Source organism: Loxodonta africana, chromosome 15 (genome assembly GCF_030014295.1).
Source record: "Loxodonta africana isolate mLoxAfr1 chromosome 15, mLoxAfr1.hap2, whole genome shotgun sequence".
NCBI classification, from domain to species: domain Eukaryota; kingdom Metazoa; phylum Chordata; class Mammalia; order Proboscidea; family Elephantidae; genus Loxodonta; species Loxodonta africana.
The window spans coordinates 65,210,650-65,232,890 of record NC_087356.1 but is presented as its reverse complement, the minus strand read 5'-3'; the positions used below and the strand labels follow the sequence as shown (position 1 = coordinate 65,232,890).

The window sequence follows — 22,241 nt, the reverse complement described above, 5'->3', positions numbered from 1 at the left end:
AGATATTTCTATCTACACAAAGTAATAAAGACTGGCAAACATGGAGGGAAATACAAAAGGCGTTTCTGCCATCTTAAAATTTCTTTGAGATATAAATACTAATGAATAATAATAGCAATGTGTCTTAGGCTGGGTTCTCTAGAGAAACAAAACCAGTAAAGTGTATGTATGTATACATGTATATATAGAGAGAGAGACAGAGAAAAAGATCCATAACAAGGAAATGGCTCATGCAGTTTTTAGAGGCTGGAAGTCCCAAAGCTGTGGGGTAGGAAAGAATATCCTCCTGATTCATGCATCTGCAGGGGCTGGCAAACCCAAGATCAGCAGGCTGGAGTGTAGGGCTGTAGCAGGCTGTGAAGATCAGCGAATCTCAAGATCCTCAGGCAAGCTGCTAACTCAAGTCCCAAGAATCAGAGGACAGGATCCAGCTGCAGGATTCAAACATGCAAAAGCCCCAGCAAGGTGAGCAGGAGGTAAGTAGGTGGAGGAGGGTGGAGAGATGAAGGGTGAGGAGTTAGATAGCCATCACAGGCCCTACCCCCACCGGTACCACTCAGCAAATTCCATCATGGGGGTGATCACGTATCAGATTTCAACAGAGAAGTGATCAAAACATTATATAACTGCCAAAACCTTCTGAATCATGGCTCAGCCAAAGTGACATGCAATTTTAACCATCACATAATATATAATGGATTTTATAACATATGTAGAATAAAACAGATAACAACAGTAGTACAGATGATGGGAAGACGGAATGGAAAGTATACTGTAAATTTCCTACATTACACACGATTTGAAGATGAACTGTGATAAGCTAAAGTGGTAAAACTTTAATGATAATCAAAAATAAAAACAAAGGTGTAAGTGAGAAGTCAATGTTTTTAATATTGTTGTTAGACGCCCTCAAGCTGATCTTGACTCACATTGACCCCACATGACAGAAAAAAAGTAGCCCCATAAGTTTTTCTTGGCTGCATTCTTTACAGAAGCATATAACCAGGTCTTTCTCCTGTGAAGGTGCTGGATGGGTTTAGCATTTTAGAAGACAACAGCTTAACCATTTGCACTACCAGGACTCATTCATAAGTCAATAAAGCCAAAACAAAACTCTTTGCCCTCCAGTCAATTCTGACTCATAGCGACCCTGTAAGACAGAGTAGAACTGCCCCATAGGGTTCTCAAGGCATGGCTGGTGAATTCAAACTGACAGCCTTTTGCTTAACAGCAGAGTTCTTAACCACTGTGTCACCAGGGCTCCTGATAAGCCGATAGTAGAGATAGAATGAATACAAGTTAAATGAAGAAAGATTCATTCTTACAAATAGAAAACAAGTAGCAATATGATAAGTTTGTAATTAATCATAACAAAAATTACTTTAAATATAATCTAAACACTCTAATTAAAAAGTAGAGAATGTCAGGGGAGAAAAGAAAAAACAAACAAACCAGCAATGCATGTGTTCTAAAAGAAAAATAAAATAACCAACCAAGCAACCACCACAACAAAACAAAACAAAAAAAACACACACACTTTAAATATAAAGTGATGGAGGTTAAACAGTAAAAAGACAGAAACAGATGTACGATGTAAAAACAACGCTAAATCTGTAACCCAACCTATTGCCATCAAGTCAATTCTGACTCATAGCAACCCTATAGGACAGAGTAGAACTGCCCCATAGGGTTTCCAAGGAGCGATTAGCTAAATCAATATCAGTGAAACTAGATATAAGAAAAAAGAAATCTATCAGGGGCAAAGAGAAATATTTTATGATGACAAAATGCATGAAAACCCAAATGTGTATACACCTAGTGACAGGTTGTCATAATAGACATGTCTGTCTGTGAGGTCTTGCTCTTCAGATAGGTGGGACTACCACACATCATTTGAATACCAGTTTGCTACCTAGCAGTCAGGAAATTGTCTCCTGGCAGAGGGCAAACCTGGTTGTGAGGCTTAGATCATGAGTTTTTCTTTACCCAGCAATCACACTTTTGTAATAATTGTCCATTGCCTAAAATCAATTAATATACTTTACCCAGTTTTATTTACTGTTTTGGCAAGAGTACCAATGACACTGTCCAGGCTCAAGTATAGTTTAAACTTTCACATTGCTGAAATCTTCCCTCAATTTCAGTCAAAATGATGTAATCCATCAGAAAAAGAATGGCAATATACTGACAGTATTTGTTCATAAAAAGAAGGAAAAAAAAAATCCTCTCTCAAATTCCTTCAACATGTCATCACATTTATTCTTTCCCACCTCTTTGAATCTGCTCAACTGAGGGCAAGGCCAGTATTCAAAAACTTTGTCTTTCACCTTGAAGTCATTTGTTTGTTTGCATGGCTCAAGCATCTTCCCATATTTTTGCCAGGATCCCAACTTGCCAACCCGGGGGAAAGACAGCCTCTGTTTTTCACCATGGTGATTCTCATTCTCATTTCCCTGTTCTACAGTCTGAGACAGTAAAGCCCCAAATGCCCAAGGCCATGCAGCAAACATTCAAATAAATATGGCCATAATTTATTTCTACTTTCCGGAGTCATTGATTACTTTCAAGACAAATATTTTATACAAAATTATTAAATGCCTGTGAAAAAAACTTTTGGTTGACGTTTATGCCTATTCCAGCAGCCCAGTGCTTTCTCAGAATCCTAGCTTCCTGGAGGCCCCTGAAAATTCAGTTCCTCTGACCTACCCTCTTCTCACCCACTGGTCCTGACCAAACTTCTCTGACCTTGTACTGGAGTCAGTTGTGAATGTTAAAACAAAAAGAAACAGAAAAAAGGGAATGCACATTCACATTTACAAAAGAAAGACACAACATTGACCATCCTCATGAATGATCTGTGAGATTATGAGAATTTTTTGCTTTCTTCCTTATGGTTTCTCTATTTTCAAGTTTTGCGCACTAGTTTTACAATCATGAACAGACAATAAAAGTTGCAATTTAAGCACAAGATAAATTTTAGAGAAAATATAATTATTTTCTATTTTTTGAGAAACATAAAGAAAAAAAACTAAGATTTTGTCTACCACTACAATAAAATTCTTTCAAATATCCAGTTTAATGTTAATTTTTCCATAAAAAGTGAGTTCAATTAATTGTGACTCATATATTTCCCTTAATATAATATTACATACATATGTATTTATAAAGGAAATGGCTCAGGAGGTTGTGGTGGCTACCCAGAACCCAGTGCTGTCCAGTAAGTCCCAAATTTGTGGGTTGGGTGTTGGCTTCTCCAAACCCATGTGGCTACTGGGGCTGATGAACCTAAACTGGCAGATCAGGCCACAGTCTACTGGCTCCAAAGAGTGCCAAAGTAGGTCACACAATAGGCCACTGGCCAGTGGGGCTGTGGAGGCTGGCAAATCCCAGAACTGGCAGGTCAGACAGCAAGCCTCTGCCTAAGTCCCAAGAACCTGAGGTCAATTGATCACTACCTGGAAGTGGGATCCAGATGGAGAGAGAAAGAGCCTCACCAGGACACAAACATATATCTTAGACACAGGCCACACCCCAGGGAAGGGCATAACTTTAGTAAGGGTAGGACTTGAGTCGTGCCCATCTGCAAGGCTGTGACCGAAGACACACTCTATACCAGTCCTTTCTCATAAACATGTAGGGGTCAAGACAGACAACACATACAATGGAGGACAGCCATACAATATTGGGATTCATGGCCTAGTCAAGTTGAAACTTAAACTAGCTATCACAGATTTTGTATACCTCATTTGCATGAAACTCTGTAGGGGCAGTTCTACTCTGTCCTATAGGGTCGCTATGAGTTGGAATCTACTCGACGACAATCGGTTTGGTTTTTATTTGCATAGACTGACTCAGTCATTGTGTGTGAGCCACAAAGACCATGGCTACGAGGGCCATATTAAGTAATTCATTACACTGGAAATATATTTAAAAAAAAAAACTCTGAAACACATACAATTCTTATAGACAATTAGTCTAACCTATCACTCTTTAGTGTGGAAAAAAAAAAAAAAAACTTCTCACTGGATGTCATTTGTTCAATATATGGAGTAATAAAAATTATACATAGTCCTTGTAAAACATGTCCAAGCAGTATACATTTATGTGTATAATACAGATACATACACATTTATGTTGCACATAAATATATACAACTATAAGGATCACAAACATGTAGATATATATGTACATATACAGATGAACACACAAACACATTTTTTGTAGGATTAAAACATGAGATGTGGAGATAAGGACTAATTAGTGCATAGACAGCCAAGTAAGATGTTTCTTCCAGTTTCCAAAGAGGAAAATATCATCACCTCTCTCATTACAACTTGTGATTTCATGTGGGAGGTGAAGGGTGATATCACATTGGGGTATTAATGTTAACTATTTGCTAATGACAAAGCAAGCAAAGCATGTCAGACCAGTCAGATGATTTTAAAAACACATTTTAATCAGGTGTAAATGCTCATGCTTGGTCAAAAAAGCCCCTGTAGCCCTGTGCTCTGCTTCTGGGCACAGCTTTATACAGATGAGCAGTCAAAAGCATGATGTTATTTGGAGATGTCCATGCTTGTCTCCTTAATGCAACTGTTTTGCATTAAAGAAGCATTAAAACAAAAACACCAGGAGTTCTAATCTAGAAATGGTCCTAAAAGTAAAGTGAAATATCTGGTCTTTAAAAGTCTAAAGAAGCATTCTAGGGAAAGATGGGGAAATGGATCCAGGTGCTGCTACCATGAGCAAGAGAAGTTGTGGGAGTTCAGCAGCTGGCAGGAGGAGCTGGCAGGACCTGGTGCCACGAAGAGCTTCTGAGAGTTCTCAGTAGAAAGGACTCCAAGGCAACTGTTTATTTATTTTGTTATTGTTGTTTATTGCCTCTGAGGAGGACTAATAAGAGTTTTCTGGTTGCTGTTCTAAAAATCACCAATGGAAGCTTATTTGGGAAAGGGGAAGAGTGAGGATTTTATTGCTTGGAAGTCTTCCCAAACTATCATCTGAGTCACATTTTCTATTTTAAACTTCCTCTTTACTAGGTGTCTTAGCTATCTAGTCCTGCTACGGAAATACCATGAGTGGATGGCTTTAACAAGAGGAATTTATTCTCTCACAGTCTAGCAGGCTAGAAGTCCAAATTCAGGGTGTCAGCTTCAGCGGAAGGCTTTCTCTCTCTGTCAGCTCTGGGAGAAGGTCCTTGTCATCAACCTTCCCCTAGTTTAGGAGCTTCTCAGCACAATTACTTTGGGTTCAAAGTGTGCTCCCCTCCTTGTTATTCATGGTTGGTGGTGATGAAGTCTCCCTATCTCTCTGCTAGCTTCTCTATTTATATACCAAAAGAGATTGACTCAAGACACAGCCTAAGCTTGTAGATTGAGTCCTGCCTCATTAATATAACTGTCTCTAATTCTGTGTCATTAACATCACAGAGGAAGGATTTATAGTGCATAAGAAAATCAAATCAGGTGACAAAGTGGTGAACAATCACACAATACTGGGAACCATGACCCAGCTAAGTTGACACATCTTTTTTGGGGGCACAATTCAATCCATAACCCTAGGTAAGGAGGGAGATCCTCAAATTTTGTTTCAGGGCCCAGGCAATTATTGTCTACAAAATAATTCTGTCCCCCCATTTTTTTTTCTTTTTTCAGAATAAATATTGAGTCTTTGGGGAGGAGGGGTACATGTAATTAATCAAAAATAATTTTCCAGTTTTTAAATTTGCATGTGAATAAGTGATCTGTATGATTTCAATGCATAGTCAAAAATGTCACTTCTACATCTGTGATTCCATAATGTGGGTGAAAACAAAAATCTTTTAGATATGGGGAAAATGAATATAGGATTCTCAAGGAAAGGGAGGTAGTAGCACAATACTAAAACTGTGAAGAAAAGAATGTAGCATAAAGAAATAAGTAATAATACACTTAATATATTTGGCCGTAATTAGTCTATCAGTGTCTTGCACTACAGAGTTATCATCTTGTGGGCAGCAATTATGTGTTATAATCCATCACCAGCGAAAAAGAGGAAGAACCCCAACAAGATGGATTGAAGGAGTGGCTACAACAATGACCTCAAGCATAACAACGATTGGGAGGATGCCACAGGACCTGGCAGTGTTTAATTCTGTTGTACATAGGGCCTCCATGAATCGGAACCAACTTGACAGCACCTAACAACAACAACAAAATCCATCATCTGCCTCCACATTCCTTAATATACTTCTCTGCACTTAGTAACTAGAAGGGATTGAATTTTGTAGATTTCAAGTGGTTAAAAATTATTTATTTTAGAGATCATTTTTTCCAGAAGAGTTTCTACGCTCATTAGTAAGCAACATTCAATACACAAAAGTATATTAAGATCAGAGAACACAGACCAAAAGGATCATTCTATGAATTCTGATAGATCTTATCTAACAAAGTTCCAGATACCATTTATATAATTTATAATCTCCCCACATGAAGGTCTTTGAAATTTTTTTTTTTAAAAAAATGATAGGAGGTAATATGGGTTACTACAGGTGACCTCTGGGACTTCCTAGAATTGACACTCTCCTCCATGTGACTGTCCTCCACGTGGCACTATGAACCCAGCCTTGTCCTTGGGATCTTTTTCCAGATAACAAACAGAGTGTTGGAAATAATCTCACTACTTGTGTATATTTGTTGCTATCTCTGGACTCCTTCCTTACTGAATCTTCTCCAAGAATTATAAATCTTTGCTAATGCATAATAGTCTTTTCTCAATGATTTTTTTAGAGCACTTTTGACATCCTTATTCCTCAGGCTGTAGATCGGGGGTTCAGCATTGGCACAATAATGGTGTAAAACACAGAAGACACTTTGCCTTGGTCCATGGAGCTGACACTTGATGGCTGCAGGTACATGAAGGCTGCAGAACCATAGAAGATTGTGACAGCTGAGATGTGGGAGCTGCATATGCTGAAGGCTTTGGACCTGCCTTCAGTGGAGTGGATTTGCAGAATGCTGAAATGACGGAGACATAGGAGCCAAGGATGACCAAGGTTGGTGCAAGAATATTAAACGCACTGAGACACAAAAGTACCACTTCATTGATGTAAGTGCTGGAGCAGGAAAGCTCCATTAGTGGGAAAAGATCACAGAAGTAATGGTTGATTATTTCAGCCTTGCAGAAAACCACTCTTAGCATATCCCTCGTTGCCATCTAGTCAATTCTGACTCATAGCGACCCTATAGCACGGAGTAGAACTGCCCCACAGGGTCTCCAAGGAGTGCCTGGTAGGTTTGAACTGCTGACGTTTTGGTTAGCAGCCATAACATTTAACCGCTATGCCACAAGGGCTCCCATAACCAGTGTGAACTGTGGCACCAATCAAGCCCATCATATATACCTCAACTACCAACCAGGAGCAGACCTGACAAGACATGGCAACATTGTAAAGCAATGGATTACAGATGGCAACATAACGATCATATGCCATCACAGCCAACATATGACATTCTGATATAATAAAAAAAAAATGAAGAAGTAGAGCTGAGTCGTGAATTCGGGGTAGGAGATGGTGTTCGTCTCTGTCTCAAAGTTTACCAGTATTTTGGGGTAATGACAGTGGAATAATAATAAAAAAAAATGACAGTGGAATAGCAGAGGTCAATGAAGGACAAACTGCTGAGGAAATAGTCAAAGGGGATATGCAGGTGAGAACTGAGCCCAATCAGTGTGATCATTCCCAGATTCCCCACCACCGTGATAATATAGACTCCTAGGAAGAAAAGAAAGAGGGGCAGCTGGAGTTCTGGCTTTTCTGTTAGCCCATCAAGGATGAACTCAGTCACTGTGGAGTGATTTCCTGCTGTCATTTTCCTATGGGAATTCTATAGAGGAAGAGAAGAAGAAATTAGAGGTAGGTGTTAATTTATGCAGTGTGAACCAGATACAAGTCTTATCATTCAGGTACCTCCAGCTCTTTCCTTCGGTCCCTGTTGTATGTTAAAAGTTAAAGCTTCTGGGATCTCAGTATTATGGGTCACGCAAATACACATCAGATGGAATTGTATATATATTTTTTGTTTCTGTGCTCTAACAGTGAGTCTTAGTATTAACCAGCCTCTGAACATCCAAAGAACTATCCTGATAACTTAGAATAATGAGTGTTCTGAGACTCAGTGGTGCAATGGTGAAGCACTCAGCTGCTAACTAGAAGGTTCAAACTCATCTAGTGGCTCTGTGGAAGAAAGATCTACCAATCTGCTTCTGTAAAGATTACAGCCTAGAACACCCTACAGGGTAGTTCTACTCTGTCATGCAGCATCCATATGAGTTGAAAACTGACTCAATGGCACCTAACTGAAACGACAACAACAAAGTACCTTCCATGCCTTATTTGCAATCCTCTCAATTCTTCTGTAAAACATATACTACCAGTATACTGGTTGCCATTAAGCTGATTCGGACTCATGACAACCCCACGTGTGTCAGAGTAGAACTGTTCTCCACAAAATTTTCAATGGTTGATTTTTGGACATAGATGAGCAGGACTTTCTTTTAAGGCACATTTACTGTCTAGGAATCCCACAACAATTATTAGTATAATTATTTTATATATTAGGTAACTAAGTCTCATTGTAGTTAAAAATTTGCAGGTAGTTAGGCATGTTACAATGAATGATCATATATGACAGAAGGCCTGTCTCTCTCTATGTGGGTCCTTCTCCACTTCATCTTCTGTTTCTTCTTTTAGCTACTCATGTCTGCCATCTTGTCTTTATCTCTTTGTCGCATCAGAGAAACCATTCAATGCAATTAACGTGAGGAATATATTAATGTAAACTACAAAAATAATGTACTGACTACAGATGTGGGCTGGTTTCCCTTTAGAGAGAACCTTGATTACCGGCAACAATTCAAAAGTATAGAAACACTGGCTCTGGATAGTAACTAACTGAATGTTTAACATGAGTGTAACACTCAAATTGAGCTCCACATCCAGGAAGGAAGTGAGTTTTCTAATGAGGAGAAGGTAAAACCCATTCATTCTCAAAATACCATGTGCTACATATTCTTGGATAACCTGACGTGGTCCATGACCCTTGGGGCTTTTGTTCTGGAGGACCATGGCAACAGAATGGAAATTTTGCCTGCTATTTAGACCATGTTGTCTTTGCATGTCTTAGGCATGCTGTTTTAGTGCATGTTGCACTCACCTTCAAATCGGATCTTTTATCACTCACCCAATGGCATTAAAGACCAAAGCAGAAAGAATGTGTGTATCTCCAAGACGTGAGTTTTGAAGGAAGCTGATGAGTCCTGGCATGGTATACCGTGATGGCTGTTCTATGTTCAAAAGAGAGAGATCAAAAATATATCATTAAAGATTGATGGTGTATCAAAAACAAGGAAAAGGGTGTTGAAAGAAGAATGAAAGTGAGGGTGATATTACTATTTATTTAGTACTTACCGTGTGATTAAGGAGTCCTGGTGGTGCAGTGCTTAAAAAATGAGCTGATGACTGAAAGGTTGGCAGTTTCAACCCATCAGTTGCAGATGTGCCAGTCTGCATCAGTAAAGATTTACAGCCTTGGGAACCCTATAATGCAGTTTAACTTTGTCCTGTAGGTTCGCTTTGAGTCAAAATAGACTGCATGGACAGCAACGGTTTTCTTTCTTTTTTTTTAACCGTGTGATTAGAACTGTCAATGCACTTCGTAAATACTATTTGATATATTTTCCTCAGCAACCCTATGTGATATGAACTTATTATTCCCATTTTATAGCTTAAAAAATGAAATTGGAGAGACTTTAGTGAGTTGTTCATGTTGTGCCTGAATTTTCAATATAGATGTGGATGATGGTTTCCTAATAGTACAGATAAATCTGACATACATATGGGAAATAAAAGTTATAATAAAAGACTTCAACTAATACTGATATCTTCCGGAAATACCATTCTGCTAAAAACAATGCGGAAAATGCATGCTAGATTCAAAGAATGTCATAGCTGAAAAAAACTGTGGTAGCAATTATTAACACTTTAGTGTGATTCCATGTAGATCAGCATCTAGATTAGATTCCACAGTGCTGCACCCTGCACCTGTCATTTATCCACGCTCAGGTTGCTCTATGAATGGATAAAGGGATGTAACTAAGTTCAAAACTTGAAAGAAATGAAAAAGCCATTATCTTTCCCAAATTGACAATTTCATCTAAAATTCTCCAATTATAAGAGCAAGCTGTCATTCTTCCACTAAAATGTTTGCTGAATGTATCTGTGCTTACACTGTGTAAGTGATACCTGAAAACAAGTAAATATAAAGCCAAAATTTCCCCTTCTGTAGAGTCCTTTGCTTTCATGTTCCAAGATGTTTCAAGTAAAATATTAATGCCAAAGGTTATTACTATCCCAGTCTTTGGTATTGACAATTTTCACATGCTTTCTACTTTGTGGATTATTGTTAAAATTAAAGTCCTCTAAATTTTTAAATAATTATATTTTGAAAAATTTTTGTTTGTTAATAGGAAAATGGTTTTCTTTTGTTGTTGAAGCTTCTTATCCATAGGAGTAGAGTTTACCCACGATTGTGAAGGAATCTTTCTAGAGTGAGGGCCTGTTAGTCTCTAAATACCACCAGGACACTGCAAAATTAAGATTTTAAAAGTGATTGTATAGAGTTTAGTAATGGTACTAGGAAAAACTGTTTACCTTCTCAGGTACACAATTATTCCACTTGTTTAGAAAAATAAAGTGATATTTTGAACCATGAAAAATGTTGCTTAGCTTATTAGGTGTGCTTCTGAAAACACTAAGAAAATCGTGATAATTCTTCCATTAAAATGTCTTATGGATTGGTAAATACCACAATTTTAGCTTTTTATGGAGTTGTATCAGTGCAGAACTTCTCCTTAGTACAATGTAGGCATTGACATGAGGAATATGTTATTATTTATACTTCTTCAGCTGTCCTTAGATACCTTAGACCTTAAACAGTATAATAAATCTGACATCAGACAATAAGATTTTTAGGGAAGGAAACAAAATGCTTTAAGGATTACAAAATTCTCAAAGCCACTTCAGCTTAAAAAATTTCAAATGTATGCTTATTATAAAAAACAAAAACAAGGGGTGGGGCCAAGGTGGCTGGCTAGGTAGACGCTACCTCGGATCCCGCTTGCAACAAAGACTCCGAAAAACAAGTAAATCAATCACATACATGACAATCTATGAACACTGACCATCAAATACAGATCTAAAGAGTTGACCTGAGTGACAGGTAAGCGAAAAGCTGTGCCCTGAACCAGCAACCGCTTCTGGAACCCATGACCCGCTCCACAGCCTTGAGCTCTTGCGTTTCCCATGGTGCCCAGTAGCGGGGTTGATAGCGGCTTGCTGAGGCGGGGCAGGCACGGGACACAGCCCTAACCCATAGCCCCCTGGGGTAACCTCTGTAGAGACTCAGCCAGCGCAAGTAGGCTGCACACTGATGTGGCTAGTGAGAGAACAAGCAACCACGGGGAAGCAGCGACTGTTTTCATAGCCTGGAGCCAGCATCCCAGTCAGAAAACCTTGGCGTCGGGATTTGGACTGGGCACAGGGGAGCTGAGCACGGCATCCTGAGGTGGAGCAAACACAGGGTGCAGACCTAGCCCCTTGAAGCGACCCCGGGGGAAGCCCAGCCAGTGCACACAGGCAGCCCAGCAACGTGGCTGACAGGAGGAGAAGTCACTGGGAGGGAGCGACTGATTTTAGAGCTGGGAGTGTGGCATCCCAGCCGGGGAACCTTGGCACTGCGCTTTGGACTGTGAGCGGAGGAACTAACCACAGCTTCTGGGACAGCACAAGCACAGGACGCAGGCCTCACCCTTGGGGGCAATCTCTACCCAGCCAATGCACACAGGCTACATGCCCCTCGGGAATCTCAGTTAAAACACTCCTCACAAAGCAAGATAAATAACATTGTCTATATTCCTGGGTGCTACTCTCTCCTATCTATCTGCTCCCTCTACCCAGCCAGCACACACAGTCGACATGCCCCACGGGAATCTCACATAAACAGTCATCCCAAGCAAGATAAGTAACTTTGTCTATATTCCTGGGTGTACTATCTCGTATCTATCTGATCCCTCCCTTCCCCTTCCCAGGTGGCTTCATTAACATTGGAATTTCCTGGCCAGAGAGTGAAGTGCTTGGCTTTTTTTTTTTTCTTTGTTTGTTTTGTCTTTTCCTAACCCATTCTCCTGGCCTGAGAGAAGCAGCTACAAAAAACCCAGGTACAGCTGCAGAGCCCACCCACCAAAGTGCTTTAGGAATAGAGACACACCTACCTCACTGGCATTTGGGGGAAGCCTGTCAGCATCCTGCAAACCCTGGAATGTGACCCCCTGTTGCTACTAGAATCTGGTACACACAACTATCACCACTACTCCTCTAAGCAAATAGGTGACAGTCTACCCCACACACTTGGTGAACTAAAATCAGATTCTACTCAAGACTAGTGAATGGACTCTTAGGCTTATATTTCTGGTAACAGCCCAAACCAGCTGGTAATAGCACATAAGTGATTCAAGGGGTACAAGAATCAAGACTGCACAATCTAGTAGCCCATCTACGTATATTGAAAGAAAACAAAACAAGATAAGACTCAGTGAGCAAATATAAAATAAATCATTACAATATCTTATAGATGGCTCATAGACAGCAGTCGATATCAAACCACATAAAGAAGCAGACAATGATTGATCCTACAAATCCCCAAATTAAAGAATCAAAATCTTTCCCAAATGAAGATACAATCCTGGAATTGCCAGATGCAGAATATAAAAAACTAATATACAGAAAGCTTCAAGGTATCAGGGATGACCTCAGAAATGAAATAAAGCAATCTACAGAAAAAGCCGAGGAACACACTGATAAAGCAGTTGAAGAAAGCAAAGAGATTATTCAAGAACATAGTGGAAAAATTAATAAGCTGCAAGAATCCATAGAGAGACAGCATTCAGAAATCCAAAAGTTTAACAGTAAAATTACAGAATTAGACAACTCAATAGGAAGTCAGAGGAGCAGAATCGAGCAATTGGAATGCAGAGTGGGGGAGGTGGAGGATGAGGCAATTGGCACCAAAATAGTTGAAGAAAAATCAGATAAAAGAATTTCCAAAAATGAAGAAACCTTAAGAATCATGTGGGACTCTATCAGGAAGAATAACTTGCACGTGATTGGAGTTCCAGAACAAGGAGGGATAACAGAAAATATAGAGAGAATAGCTGAAGATCTGTTGGCAGAAAACTTCCCTGACATAGTGAAAGATGAAAGGATATCTATCCAAGATGCTCATCGAACCCCACATAAGACTGATCCAAAAAGAAAATCAGCAAGACATATTATCATCAAACTTGCCAAAACCAAAGATAAAGAGAAAATTTTGAAAGCAGCCAGGGATAAAAGAAAGGTCTCCTACAAAGGAGAATCAATAAGAATAAGTTCAGACTACTCAGCAGAATCCATGCAGTCAAGAAGGCAATGGGATGACATATATAGAGCACTGAAGGAGAAAAACTGCCAGCCAAGGATCATTTATCCAGCAAAACTCTCTCTCAAATACAAAGGTGAAATTAAAACATTTACAGATAATGTTTTAGAGAATTTGCAAAAACCAAACAAAAACTACAAGAAATACTAAAGGAAATTGGTCAGAAAATCAATAACATCAGATAACAACACAACACAAGGTCACAGAACAGAACATCCTGACATCAATACAAATAGGGAAATCACAAAAAAAAAAATTAAGATTAACTTTAAAAACAAAAAATGCTCAAAACAAGGAATCATTGAAGTCATTAAGTAAAAGATCACAATAATCAAAAAGAGGGACTAAATACAGGATGTATAGAACTGCCATATGGAGAGGAAAACAAGGTGATATAGGATGATACAAGTTAGGCTTTTACTTATAAAAATAGGGGTATATATTAAGGTAACCACAAAGAGGTCTAACAATTCCATAACTCAAAATAAAAACCAAGAAAAACATAATGACTCAGCAAAAATAAATGTGACTACTATGAAAATGAGGAACACACAGTTTACAAAGAAAAAGGTCTCAGCACAAAAAAGTAAGTGGAAAAATGAAATTGTCAACAACAAACACAAAAAGGCATCAAAATGATAGCAATAAACACATACTTATCTATAATTACACTGAATGTAAATGGACTAAGTGCACCAATAAAGAGACAGAGAGTCTCAGACTGGATAAAGAAACACGATCCATCTATATGCTGCCTACAAGAGACACACCTTACACTTAGAGACACACAAACAAAAACTCAAAGGATGGAAAAAAAATATATCAAGCAAACAACATCAAAAAAGAGCAAGAGTAGCAATATTAATTTCTGACAAAATAGACTTTAAAGTTAAATCCATCACAAAGCATAAAGAAGGACACTACATACTGATTAAAGGGACAATTGACCAGGAAGATATAACCTTATTAAATATTTATGCACCCAATGACAGGGCTGCAAGATACATACAACAAACTTTATCAGAACTGAAAACTGAGATAGACACATTTACAATTATAGTAGAAGACTTCAACACACTACTTTCAGAGAAGGACAGGACTTCCAGTAAGAAGCTAAATACACGGAAGACCTAATTGCTACAATCAACCAACTTGACAGACAGACCTATACAGAACACTCCATCGAACAGCTGCAAAGTATACTTTTTTTCTAGCGCACGTGGAACATTCTCTAGAATAGATCACATATTAGGTCATAAAACAAACCTTTGCAGAAACCAAAACATCAAAATATTACAAAGCATCTTCTCAGACCACAAGGCCACACAAGTAGAAATCAATAAGAGAAAAATAGGGGGAAAAGAAATCAAATACTTGGAAACTGAAGAATACCCTGCTCAAAAAAGATTGGGTTATAGAAGACATTAAGGAGGGAATAAAGAAAATCATAGAATGCAATCAGAATGAAAACACTTCCTATCAAAACCTCTGGGAAACAGTAAAAGCAGTGCTCAGAGGTCAATTTATATCAATAAATGCACACATACATAAAGAAGAAAGAGCCAAAATCAGAGAACTGTCCCTACAACTTGAACAAACAGAAAGCAGGCCACAAAAGAATCCGTCAGGCACCAGAAGAAAACAAATAATAAAAATTAGAGCAGAAAAAAATGAATTAGAGAACAGAAAAACAATTAAAAGAATTAACCAAGCCAAAAGCTGGTTCTTTGAAAAATTAACAAAATTGATAAGGCATTGGCCAGACTGACTAAAGAAATACAGGAAAGGAAGCAAATAGCCCTAATAAGAAATGAGATGGGCCATATCACAACAGACCCAACTGAAATTAAAAGAATCATATCAGATTATTATGAAAAATTGTACTCTAACAAATTTGCAAACCTAGAAGAAATGGATGAATTCCTAGAAAAACACTACCTACCTAAACTACCACAATCAGAAGTAGAACAACTAAATAGACCCATAACAAAAAAAGAGAATGAAAAGGTAACCAAAAAACTCCCAAAAAAAAAAGCCCTGGCCTGGACGGCTTCACTGCAGAGTTCTACCAAACTTTCAGAGAAGAGTTAACACCACTACTACTAAAGGTATTTCAAAGCACAGAAAAAGATGGAATACTACCTAACTCATTCTATGAAGCCAGCATGTCCCTGATACCAAAATCAGGTAAAGACACCACAAAAAAAGAAAACTACAGACCTATATCCCTCATGAATATAGATGCAAAAATCCTCAACAAAATTCTAGCCAATAGAATTCAACAACACATCAAAAAAATTATCCACCATGACCAAGTGGGATTTATACCAGGTATGTAAGTTTGGTTTAATATTAGAAAAACCATTAATGTAATCCACCATATAAATAAAAGACAAAAAAACACATGATCTTATCAATTGATGTAGAAAAGGCATTTGACAAAGTCCAACACCCATTCATGATAAAAACTCTCAGCAAAATAAGAATTGAAGGAATATTCCTCAACATAATAAAGGGCATCGATACAAAGCCAACAGCCAATATCATTCTAAATGGAGAGACCCTGAAAGCATTTTCCTTGAGAATGGGAACCAGACAAGAATGCCCTTTATCTCTACTCTTATTTGACATTGTGCTAGAGGTCCCAGCCAGAGCAATTATTCTAGACAAAGAAATAAAGGGCATCCAGATTAGCAAGGAAGAAGTAAAATTATCTCTATTGGCAGATGAGATGATCTTATACACAGAAAACCCTAAGGAATCCTCAAGAAAACTACTGAAACTAATAGAAGAGTTTGGCAGAGTCTCAGGTTACAAGATAAACATACAAAAATCACTTGGATTCCTCTACATCAACAAAAAGAACATCAAAGAGGAAATCACCAAATCAATACCATTCACAGTAGCCCCCAAGAAGATAAAATACTTAGGAATAAATCTTACCAAAGATGTAAAACACCTATACAAAGAATACTACAAAGTACTAGTGTAGGCCACTAAAAGGGACCTACATAAGTGGAAAAACATACCTTTCTCATGGATAGGAACACTTAACATAGTAAACATGTCTATTCTACCAAAAGCCATCTATACATACAATGCACTTCCGATCCAAATTCCAATGACGTTTTTTAAAGTGATGGAGAAACAAATCACCAATTTCCTATGGAAGGGAAAGAAGCTCCGGATAAGTAAAGCATTACTGAAAAAGAAGAAGAAAGTGGGAGGCCTCACTCTACCTGATTTTAGAACCTATTATACCGACACAGTAGTCAAAACAGCCTGGTAGTGGTACAACAACAGGCTTATAGAGCAACGGAACAGAATTGAGAACCCAGATGTAAATCCATCCACATATGAGCAGCTGATATTTGACAAAGGCCCAGTGTCAGTTAATTGGGGAAAAGATAGTCTTTTTAACAAATGGTACTGGCATAACTGGATATCCGTTTGCAAAAAAAGGAAACAGGATCCATACCTTACACCATGCACAAAAACTAACTCCAAGTGGATCAAAGACCTAAACATAAAGATTAAAATGATAAAGATCATGGAAGAAAAAATAGGAACAACGATAGAAGCCCTAATACAAGGCATAAACAGAATACAAAACGTTACCAAAAATGACGAAGAGAAACCAGATAACTGGGAGCTCCTAAAAATCAAACACCTATGCTCACCTTAAAGACTTCACCAAAGGAGCAAAAAGACCACCTACAGATTGGGGAAAATTTTTCAGCTATGTCATCTCCGACCAGAGCCTGATCTCTAAAATCTATACGGATGTGTTAAAACTCAACCACAAAAAGACAACCAACCCAATCAAAAAGTGGGCAAAGGATATGAACTCACACTTCACTAAAGAAGATGTTCGGACAGCTAACAGACACATGAGAAAATTCTCTCATCATTAGCCATTAGAGAAATGCAAATTAAAACTACAATGAGATTCCATCTCACTCCAGCAAGGCTGGCATTAATCCCAAAAGCACAAAATAATAAGTGTTAGAGAAGCTGCGGAGAGATTGGAACTCTTATACACTGCTGGTGGGAATGTAAAATTGTACAACCACTTTGGAAATCTATCTGGCGTTTTCTTAAACAGTTAGAAATAGAACTACCATACAACCCAGAAATCCCACTCCTCAGAATATACCCTAGAGAAATAAGAGCCTTTACACAACAGATAGGCGCACAGCCATGTTTATTGCTGCACTGTTTACAATAGCAAAAAGCTGGACACAACCAAGGTGTCTATCAACAGATGAATGGTTAAATAAATTATTGTATATTCGCACAATGGAATACTACGCATCGATAAAGAACAGTGACGAATCTGTGAAACATTTCATAACATGGAGGAACCTGGAAGACATTATGCTGAGTGAAATTATTCAGATGCAAAAGGAAAGTACTGTGTAAGACCACTATTATAAGTTCTTGAGAAATAGTATAAACTGAGAAGAACACATTCTTTTGTGGTTACGAGAGGTTAGTTAGTAGATAAGAACGACTTTAGGTGAAGGGAACGACAATACTCAATACACAGAAGGTCAGCTCAAATGGACTGGACCAAAAGCAAAGAAGCTTCCTGGATAAACTGAATGCTTCAAAGGTCAGCGGAGCAAGGGCGGTGGTTTGGGGACTATGGCTTAAGGTGACTTCTAAGTCAATTGGCGTAATAAATTCTATTATGAAAACCTTCCGCATCCCACTTTGAAACGTGGCGTCTGGGGTCTTAAATGCTAACAAGCGGCCATCTAAGATGCATCAATTGGTCTCAACCCACCTGGACCAAAGGAGAATGAAGAACGCCAAGGTCACATGATAACTATGAGCCCAAGAGACAGGGCCACATGAACTAGAGACTTACATCATCCTGAGACTAGAAGAACTAGATGGTGCCCGGCCACAACCGATGACTGCCCTGACAGGGAGCACAACAGAGAACCCCTGAGAGAGCAGGAGAACAGTGGGATAAAGACCCCAAATTCTCATAAAAAGACCAGACTTAATGGTTTGACTGAGACTGGAAGAATCCCAGCAGTCATGGTCCCGAAACCTTCTGTTGGCCCAGGACAGGAACCATTCCCGAAGACTACTCATCAGACATGGAAGGGACTGGACAATGGGTTGGAGAGAGATGTTTATGAAGAGTGAGCTACTTGTATCAGCTGGACACTTGAGACTGTGTTGGGATCTCCTGTCTGGAGGGGAGATGGGAGGGTAGAGAGTGTTAGAAATGGGCAAAACGGTCACGAAAGGAGAGACTGGAAAGAAGGAGCGGGCTGGCTCAGGGGGAGACTATATGGGAGTATGTAATTTTTTTAGTAAGGTGTATATAAGCTTATATGTGACAGACTGACTTGATTTGTAAACTTTCACTTAAAGCTCAATAAAAATTATTTTTAAAAAAACAAAAACAAAATACAAAACTGTTGCAGTTGAGTTTCTTCCGACTGATAGTGACCCTATAGGATAGAGTAGAACTGCCTCCAGAGGGTTTCCAAGGAACAGCTGGTGGATTCGAGCTGCTGACCTTTTGGTTAACAGCCATAACACTTAAACAGTGTGCCACCAGGGTTCCATGCTTATAATAGTGGCAATGAAGTATAGTAGATAAGCATTTAAAAGAAAATTAATAAGTTAATTTCATTTCTAATCATATACATGAGAGTGCAGTTACAACATAACATACAAACATTCCAAGCAATATTAAAGATTGAGTGTTCTTTTTTTTTAATCTATATCCTATAGTACAACTAGAGTTCCTGTCTTGTATATTAAATATCTAGTATATAAAAATGATCTAAAGTTAAAATAATGTCTTTTCTAGTTTTTTTTTCCCACGAAGCAAGCCTTGAATTAAATTGCTTGAAAACACATTTTTTACAACTTAATAAATTAATTTTTAGATACTTCCAAATTTCATTTGTTTCAAAAATATTTTAAAAACTTCTAATAGCTAAGACGGCGCCCTGGTGGTGTGGTGGTTAAGAGCTGTGGCTGCTTATCCAAAGGTCAGCAGTTCAAATGGACCTGTTGCTCCTTGAAAGTCCTGTGGGGCAGTTCTACTCTGTCCGATAGGGTGCTATGAGTTGGAATCGAATGGATTGCAACGGGTTGATAGCTGAGAAATGCGAAGTTCCAAAATCAAGGAAAAACAAGTTTAAAAGTTAGGAAGAATACTTGCCTAAGAAATTTGAGAGGAGCAGAGCTTAAATTTCAAACAAAAAAATGTGTGTATAATATAAAACAAGAAAAACCAAACCCACTGCTGTTGAGTCGATCCTGTCTCATACCAGCAAAACAAAAAAGTCACTGTCTAGTCCAGCCTGACTTATGGCAAGTCCATGCGTGTCAGAGTAGAACAGCGCACCACAGGGTTTTCAGTGGCTTCTTTTGGGGGAAGTAGATCACCAGTCCTTTCTTCTGAGGCACCTGGGTAGACTTAATTTCCAACCTTTCTGCATCTCTGAATGGACTTAAACCTCAATTCTTCTGGTTAGCAGCTGAGTAGGTTAACCATTTGCTCTACCCAGGGACTCCAAAGACACAGTAGTTATACTAAATTACTAGTATATTATATCATAAATGAATTTCAAAATGATATTTAGATACTTCCAGTATAAATAACATAACTCACATGTCTCCAGAGCAGGTATTAGCCTGGGTGCCATTAAAATATATATTTATATGAAATGATTCAAGTTAAATCACACATATTAGCAGTAGTTTGCTCCTATGCTCCCTCTCACCTGGGCCATTATTCTTAACACTGAGGAAAGGGTGCTTTTCTTACACGCTCTGTTGAGTCATTTCACACTACAGCCTGCTTCTCTGTTGTCACCTGGCCCCCATCTTCCAAAAACAACTCTATATTGGATCTTTCTCATCTTTGCCACTCACTGTTTCCTGGAGCTGATAGGACTGCTCATGCTAGCCTTTGTTTTTTTAAGGTGCCACTAAAACATGACTGGGGAATAGAATGCATTTTTATTAAAGGTTTGAGTATAAAGAGTTATTATACCACAGGCAGAATACAACTGCAAATGCAGTATTAGAAAGCCATGGCCATGAAGAATGTCTTACTAGCATTGTCTCTCCAGCAGCCTGAGTTTGTCTGTCATGTTCTCTTATCGTCCTACATCAACAGTTGCAAATCCCTGAACTTGGGAAGAAGTAGTCCAGTAGATATATTTTGTTTCTGTAACACAGTGCTTGAGAAATATATTTGAAATTAGGGCCTTTTACAAAATGTGAATTTTTCAAATCACTAATCTTTTTGTCTTACCCCTTTATAAATTTCTGTTACCTGTTTGATCCGTAAAGGCATTCAAGTTTGTGACTCCTCACTAAATCCTTCTTCCAATTCTCAGATTTAGGGAACCAACTCTTCCTAGAGGGGAAAAATAACAACTCCAAAATTTCTTTTATTAAAGTACTAAAAATTAACTTTAAGTTTTGCCAAGATTCCTTAAATGTAAATGATTCTAAGGGTCACCTCATGATATTACATCAATTCCTGGAGCTTTGTTTTTCGCAAACGCCTTCAGTGCAGCTTGGACATCTTCCTTCAGTAACATTGGTTCCTGATCATTTGCTACCTCTTGAAATGGTTGAACGTCGACTATTTCTCTTTGGTATAATGACTCTGTATATTCCTTCCACCATCTTTTGATGCTTCCTGCATTGTTTAATATTTTCCCCTACAGAATCCTTCATTATTGTAACTTGAGGCTTGAATTTTTTCTTCAGTTCTTTCAGCTTGAGAAATGTGGAACGTGTTCTTCCTTTTTGGTTTTCTATCTCCAGCTCTTTGCACATGTCATTATAATACTTTACTTTGTCTTCTTGAGCTGCCCTTTGTAATCTTTTTTCAGTTCTTTTACTTTATCATTTCTTCCTTTTTCTTTAGCTGCTCGATGTTCAAGAGCAAGATACAGAGTCTCCTCTGACATCCATATTTGTCTTTTCTTTCTTTCTTGTCTCTTCAATGACCTCTTGCTTTCTTCACGTATGATGTTCTTGATGTCATTCCACAAGTCATCTGGTCTTTGGTCATTAGTGTTTAAGGTGTCAAATTTATTCTTGGGATGGTCTCTAAATTCAGATGGGATATACTCAAGGTCATATTTTGGCTCTCATGGACTTGCTCTGATTTTCTTCAGTTTTAGCTTGAACTTCCATATGAGCAATTGATGATCTGTTCCACAGTGAACCCCTGGCCTTGTTTTGACTGATGATATTGAGCTTTTCCATTGTCTCTTTCCACAGATGCAGTTGATTCGATTCGTGTGTATTCCATCTGACAAGGTCCATGTCGCCATTTATGTTGGTGAAAAAAGGTATTTGCAACGAAGAAGTCATTAGTCTTTCACAATTATATCATTTGATCTCCAGCATTGTTACTGTCACCAAGGCCATACTTTCCAAGTACTGATCCTTTTTTCTTGTTTCCATCTTTTGCATTCCAATCACCAATAATTATCAATGAATCCTGATTGCATATTCGATCAATTTCAGACTGCAGAAGCTGATAAAAATCTTCAATTTCTTCATCTTTGGCCTCAGTGGTTGGTGCATAAACTTGAATAATAGTGGCATAATGGATCTTCCTTGTCGGTGTATGGATATTATCCTATCACTGACAGCATTGTACTTCAGGATAAATCTTGAATTGTTCTTTTTGACAATGAATGCAACACCATTCCTTTTCAAGTTGTC

At 38.4% G+C, this 22,241-nt stretch overlaps 1 pseudogene; it reads right to left on the bottom strand.

Moving 5' to 3' along the window:
* Window positions 1–7,219: 7,219 nt before the first annotated feature.
* On the bottom strand, window positions 7,220–7,964 carry LOC135227739 (putative olfactory receptor 8G2; annotated as a pseudogene).
* Between the last annotated feature and the right edge of the window lie 14,277 nt (window positions 7,965–22,241).